The following is a 7,931-nucleotide window of genomic DNA, read 5'->3' on the forward strand; positions in this document are numbered from 1 at the left end:
ATTATTAAGAAGAATTTTGAATTTGAATTTAATATTGGCACAGCGTACCTATTATCGATTTTTATGTACTCAGACATACAGAAAACTGTTTAGATCTCTAGCATCCAAAGAAAATCTTTGAAAGCAACGAATAACTCGATTAAAAATAAGTGCTTTGCGATGCTGTCCGTGGTTGCTATGCTAGTTCTAGGCCAGGGAAAAATCTGGCGGAAAATTTCTCACGAAATTTTGCACGTTGGCAACGAATTTGGCGCTCGAATTTATCAACGTTATAAGTCCCGCAAATTGCTATTGCGCTGGAACCGTGTCTTATTAACATCGAAATGACGTCATTTGACGTAGGTATATTTACGTAAAAATATACCATCAGCTCGAAACTTCAGTCTAGTGCTGACGTCACTAAAATGGCGGCCACGCGCATTAGCAAGTTGCAGGACTTATAGTAAGATTTCATTGCAGTGTGATCCTGTGAAATCGTGCGCTATTTTTTGCTTGATTTATCCATGGACTTATTGTATTCGAATACTTATTTGAATTTTGCATAGATTATAAATTTAATAAATCCTGTAATTAGTATTTTATTAATAAAAACCCTTATAAAAGACATGTTCATAGAAAAAAATTGTACAGTGAAAAATATCTAAGATATTTCGAAGTAAATTGTAAAAGTAAAGATAGTGAAGCCATGAATGAAAGTTGCTCCTTCGCAATAAAAATTTAAAAAAGAGACTTAAATCAAAAGTCAACTACAGACTATACACTATAACTTGGCCTCTGATGCTATGTTGGCACCATTGCAAATCACACAATAATAAACCCTAAGTTCTGAGGAATAAAGCAAACAAAGTAATGGTGCCAACATTAAGGCAGGGAACAAGTTATAGTGAACAGTCTGTACTCCATCTGTAAGCGTCAACGGTCAATCCTAAAGAGCTTCCAAAATGGTCGAGCGGCTTGACGCTTGATTTTTGCGTGAGTCAAGCATTTTGACCGTTTACAAAGTTCGCTTTATGGTTGAGTCAAGCATTTACGTGCTTGATGGTATCTTATATCTTCGCTTGACGCGACGACGTTCGAATATTGTTCAAGACATAAGAAAAGTGCGTTTGCTTGATCAAGCCGCTTGACGAGCGCATCAAGCGCGCATCAAGCACTCTTTTAAGTCCAACCTTAATGCAAAGGAACAATATTTCATTTGTAGCATTATAATGGATTACAAGTGATAATTATTATACTATTGAGTTTGACCAATATGTATGTTACTTACGATTAAATAAATATAATAAATTTAATGTAAGAAAGTGAGCATTTTAAATTAATATAAGTAATTTAAAGTGTTTTATTTTATTTATTTCGTAGACATTGGATGTAATGATTTTTATTTTGGTTATTTTGGTTAGTTTAGTTATTTTAAGCTGGGAGCTAGATTGCAGTTTTGCAATTAAACGTAATTCAGATGACATGCATTTAAAACTTACACTCAGACTCCTGAGTATTTTTTTTAAGTTAAGGTTAACTGATGTTTTCCCGTAAGTATTCTGTTCATATCAAATGACAGATGCGCACATCTGCCTGCACAGAGTTAACGTTAACTTGAGACATTTGAATCTCAAAACTTTGAGTGTTACCTACTTTCAAGATTTTTTTTAAATTCATTTATTAGACAACTTAAAACTATCATTACAGGCTAACCTAATGCGATAGCTAAGTGAAATTAAATTATTTAGACTTAATATTACTTTTTACTATACATATACAACTAACTAACTTAAACTTAAATAACCTACTTAATAAAACTGAACAACATTAACTATGCGTAAATATGTGAAAATACTTTGAAAATCATGACGTTTTTCGCCAAGTTAACTCTATACTGTATGACAGATTTGCTTACACTTAACGTTAACTTGAAAAATTACTCTGGACACAATACAATAAATCTGATTCTTGGGTTGGCCTGCAACGCAATATAAATAAATAATTAATTTTTCCTCCCAAACATTTCGTTGAATTCACATCGTTTGATTGGTAAATACGTTATGTTTATCGAACAAATTGTTTGGTTATTCCACTTTTGTGCTAATAAGGTTTTAATTTTGTTCGTATTATTTTTAATCAACGCACGCTTCAATTGAATGCCTATTTTGTTATTTTAATAAAATTGATGTCCAAATACATACGTTACGCAATTAAACACGAATGCCGTACGTTACTCCCTGATTAATCCTCTACTTGTCTGTGAAAGTCTCGTCAAAATAGGTTCAGCTGTTCCGAAGATTAGCCCGTAGGTACATTTTAAAAACGATTGATTCAGTTATGGTAAAGTTTAAATAACCAGTGAGGTAGTTATTTCGAAGTTACAGACAGACACTTCAATTTTATTTATTAGTATAGATAGGTATTTCTATCTTTCGGTTATTGGTTTATTTGTATACGTACATCGGTAAACATCGATATAAAATAAAACTTTCGGAATCGAGTTTGCATGAATTCAAATATAAAAGATAAAATTTATACACCCAATAAATAAAGGGATGCAGTGGGTACTATCTCTTGGCTGGGTTCTATCAATTGCTTACCAATATGAAAACAAATTAAAAAGACTCGATGCTGTATCAATGAAGCTTTCTCTTTGACATTTATATTTGTTAAATCGTATTTTACTTACCTACTGGTACTGATTTTGAGCACAACTAAATTTTAGAATGTTTGCATCCTCTTCCTACTAATGTAATATGAAAAGGACAGACAGTTTTATTTAGCTGCCAGTCGCGAGCCTAGTGTTATTTGTATCGTGCACCAAAATTCCTGTCCGTCCCGTTCCTGCAATATTAAAAAGAAAAAGATGCAGATACTCCAAATTTAGTTTAGAGAAAGACTACAGAATCGCCGCCACGGCTCAAGTAATTTAAACAGAACTGTCTAATTTAAGGATAAAAAAATCACAACACACTATTATACTCTATCCGCGGGTAGAAGTTAGTATTGCACTCTCTCTGTTACGAAATCGCATACAAATAATAGAGACAAAAATCTCAGTGGTCGCTAACCATTTTGAGTCACTGGTTGGTAACTCAAAATGTTTAGCGCCCACTCATAAACGAAAGTATGTTTTCTTATTGAGTTTCGAATGTTTTTTGAAAACATCTCTGTGATTGATTGGTGACTCACAAAATGGTAAACGTCCTCAGAGATTTTTTCCTCTATCATTTGTATGTTGTTTGTATGGGATTGGTTAAAAGAGAGAGCGCTATACCATCTTTTGGTACCTGCCTGTACTCAAACAAATAAAGGATAAGATTATGATTATTATGATTAATAATATACTAACTTTTTTCCGCGGATAGAGTATTTCGATTGAAAATAACATCATCTTAACTTCAACCAAAAATAAAATCACTTGATTTAAATTTTGCCGATTTCGAAACGAAACAGCTTTGAAAGCGAAACGAAAAATGGCGGTCGAAATATGAGAACCTTCTAATGAAAAGATGGCGGCGGAGTTTCCAAATCTATGTCAAGGTTTTTCGGACTTTCAGCATTAAGGCAATGGTCTGACCGCCGATGAAGAACGAGAAACGAGTAGAACTAGAAACTAAAACGAGTTGTGCCAAATTTCTGCCCGATCCATCTATTAGTTTGAGCTGTGCGTTGATAGATCAGTCAGTCAGTCAGTCAGTCACCTTTTCCTTTTATATATTTAGATTAAAAATAAAAATTTGTATTTTTGCGTTGTAGGTTAATAATAGCACGCAAAATAAATTCAAATATTCCTAAGTCAAGCAATATGGATTCCAATTTGCCAAAGCTCTTTAAAATCCATCAACTCGAGTGCTATAAAAGAAAGATTGAAAAAGACAATCGAGGGGAGTCGTCGAAAAGCCGTCCAAACCTCTCCGTGAAGCCGCGTCAAGGCTTTTCGGTCAGATTTCCAAGTATTCAATAAACATTGATATAGGATTGAAGATACTCAGTTGATTAGAAACAACAATGGTACTGATTCTGAGCACAACTAAATTTTAGAGTACCTGTTTGCATCCTCTTCTTACTAACGCAATATGAAAAGGACAGACACAGTTTGACAGTTTTAAACTTAATTTAGAACTGTCAAACCGTGATCGTGACTTTAGCTACCAGCCGCGAGCCTATTGTTTAAATTTGTAGCGTACACTAAAATTTAGAGTCTTTAGATGAAAAATTAATGTTCCATCCTTTTTTAGCAATATTAAAGAGAAAAAGATGCAGATACTCTAAATTTAGTTTAGAGAAAGACAACAGAATCAGCGCCCATTGTCTATGCATAGCCCGCGACAATCGAGATGGCATTCGGGGTATGAGGCGGGGAATGCCCTGCACAACCCGCACGTTAGCTGCGCTCAACTGCACCGGATTAACGCGGGGTTTGTGCGGGTGTGCGTCATCATCACCATCATTAACAGATAGACGTCCACAGCTGGACATAGGTTGCTTGTAGGGACTTCCATATGCCACGAACTTGCACCACCGTCATTCAGCGGCTCATTACAACTCGCTTGATGTCGTCCGTCCACCTAGGTCCTATAATACCTACTAAGTACGCACAAAACAGGCCAGTAGTAAAGGTACGACATTAGTCCTGGTAAGGGACGATTTTTCTGCTGTTCAGACTCTACAATGTATGTGAATTATGAAAACGAATAAAATGAAGAACCTCCTTCATTTTTGAAGTCGAAAAAAATTTGCTTGCTTTCACCCAAATATTTATCATATTATTATTTGGTATGCTTTGGCAAAAATTTGTGCGTGTAACCTGTAAACCTACTCGTAAAACTACATGAAAAAGATTCTAATACGTGTCTTTTTATTTCGTATATCAACGTTACTACAATGTTTTATGTATTGCCATTTATTCCAAAGGTCAGGCCGGCCGCAAAGCCAAAGGTCCCGGAATAACAAGGGAATATAAGTTTACGACCGACCGGAACTGTTATTTGTAGTTTATTTCGGTGCCTACTGCTTTGATCCTCAATTATTAGATCTATGTGACGGATTTAGTGGTTAAGGTGCAGACGTACTGCTGTGTTGTAGTGTGTTGCGAGTTGCATTGCACTCTTGATCTCAGATTGTCAGATTAGCGTCCACCACAAAGTAGAAACATTTTGTACTCCGTGGCGTCAATAGAGCCTCAACAGATTTAAAGCGCCACAACGGACTAAAAAGTATTTAAAATAATTATAATAAGCTATGAGAATACTTGTAAGATGTAAAACGAAAAATGAGGGGACGCATGCAATAGATAAGTAATAAAATAAAGAATGACTTTGTGAATATCTGAAAAAATTTACACAAAAATTTTATAATTATCATTATCAGAGAAATAAAATGACTTAGGTGTATATTTATTTATTGCGTGCGCCCTACGTTTTTTGGTTTTAAATCTTACAAGTATAGCTAACGGTAAATACTTTTGTGACCGTTCCAAAAACGTTGTATTTTAATTTTCTCCTCTTGTCTGTATCTTTACCAATAAATTGATGTGCTAGACTATGAGATCGCCTTCTGTCGAGTCACGAGTCACGACATTCTACAACACGTTAATGTGTTTGCATCTTTATGTTGCGTCTGTAACTACGCATGAAAATGTAGTAATGTGCAAAGGCTGTTTTTTTTTATTAAATACTAGCTTATTCCCACGATTTTATATATTTAGATGTTTTATTTTTATATTGATTTACATTTTTAGTTTTGAATACACGGTAATCAGGCTTGCACTATTAAATAAAATTTAACAGTGTAGGTTTATATTAATTTATTTTAACCGTAAAAAACTTTTATTATTTACTCCTTTTTTTATTAAGTAATTAATTAAGTTTTGTTTTAATAAAGTTTGTATATTTTATGCATAAGTATTATATTTTGATCTAAAATACCTAAAGGTACATTTGCATTTAAATTGCATTACTTATTGTGAAAGTGTTTTATAAATAAGGTATCTGGTATGATAATTATTATAGTTAAGAATGAAAAAGTAATTTTTCATTACAAATTACGTTACAATCAGCCTTAACCAAGAACGATTGTAATAGTAATTAATATTAATGACTTATGTAAATACTAATTATTGTTTATAAATTAATTAATAATGCGCAAGTAGACCAAATTCAGTTAATTAGGTTGAATCGATAAATTGATAAAGGATTAGTTAATGCGTTAATTAATTATATTAATTAATAATTATACCTGAATCATAGAGTAAGTATACTCTGCTACTTGAAGATATAATTAATACGCAAGAACTATTTTATAATTCACTAGACGATGCCATTTTTTAAAATAATGTACGATCGAGGTTTTAGTTAGTTTTTTAGTAAAGTCCCGCAAATTGCTATTGCGCTCGAACCATGCCTCATTAACATCGAAATGACTTCATTTCGACGTCAGCCGAAATAAAAATATACCATCAGCTCGAATTCAGTCTAGTGCTGACGTCACTAAAATGGTGAGCACGCGCATTAGCAATTTGCGGGGCTTATAGCATTATTTTTTCGAAACGCATGTTTTTGAAAATTCTCACGTTTGACGATAACTTCAAAAATATTGTTTGGCTTTTTAGTCAAAGGACAGATTGATGATTGAATATTTGCAGCACCAGAGGAACCGCCAATGCGTTACCGGCTTTAAAATTTACTCTAAAATAATTATTTATGTAAATTAAATACTCCGTTTTTTTTTATGCCTTATATTATAATAAGGGCAAATCCTTTAGGTTGGTCGCTGTCCATTTGGGAATAAAATACTTGAAAGGATCACGAAAATTGACACGTCCTTTTAGGCAAATTGTTAAAGGTCGGCAGGCTTAGTATGAGTTCGAATCTCGATAACGATTTCTCATTAACGGATTTCGAGTGTCGAAAAAACTATAACGTCAGACTAATATGGAGCTAAACTTTATTTATTTTATGGTTCGAGTTCGTTCATACAGTGGTATGGACGGATGTTGATACACTCTACTACCAGTGCCCCAAGGAAACTGTAAGGAAAGGTACCACAGGTGCATGAAATAAGTATACCTACCGTTTATGCAGCACCGTGGTCTTGTAAGTAGGAGATTCCGGATTCAGTTCCCGGGAGGGATAGTTTGGTAATTGATAGAATTTTAAAATTGTATACAGTCTGGTTTGGTGGAGGGCTTCTACAGTGGCTAGTTATCATTCCACCGTCAAAGACATTTCGCCAAGGGAATTAGTTGTTGGTACGATGCCGATGCCGCGTAGAGATCGATAATTTCCTTCCAAGTTAGCCAGATTCTATCTTAGACTGCACCGTGACATACAACCAAGTAAAATTGCAGTCAAGGGTTTGAAAAAACAAATAAAACGGTAGAACGGATTAAACTACGTTAAAACTAATTACCTACCCTTAGGTCCACTTCATTCTGACGTCATATCAAGTCAAATATCATTTGTTTCATGAAGGACAACTAGTGTCTCTTAAGCTACGCCTGTAAATCTACCACTGGTTTGGAATGCAGGTTCTACAGAGTTCATAAAAAGTTACAACATGTAACAAAGCTAATTAAGCTGTGATAGCCTAGTGGTTAGGACGTCCGCCTTCTTATCGAAGGTTGAGTTTTTAATCCCGGGCACGCACCTCTAACTTTTCAACGTTGATCATGATGATGATGATGTAACGAAACACCTTACAAGATGGTTTATATCTTGTAAGTAACTAAAAGCTCTGCTGGTTGCTGCCATGCGACTTACTAAGACACTAAGAAACTCGTAAATTGTATAAAAACTATTGAGGGTATAGTTTTTCGACGTCCGAAATCTATCGAGTTATCGAGATCAGTAAACTTTTACTAAGGTTACTGGTAAATACCGAGCCCCTAGAGAGGTGACCGTCCATTTTCGACGAAAAGAAAATAAAATTTCGTTAAGGATTTGGCGACT

This window comes from Maniola hyperantus, chromosome 20 (genome assembly GCF_902806685.2).
Source record: "Maniola hyperantus chromosome 20, iAphHyp1.2, whole genome shotgun sequence".
Taxonomy (NCBI): Eukaryota; Metazoa; Arthropoda; class Insecta; order Lepidoptera; family Nymphalidae; genus Maniola; species Maniola hyperantus.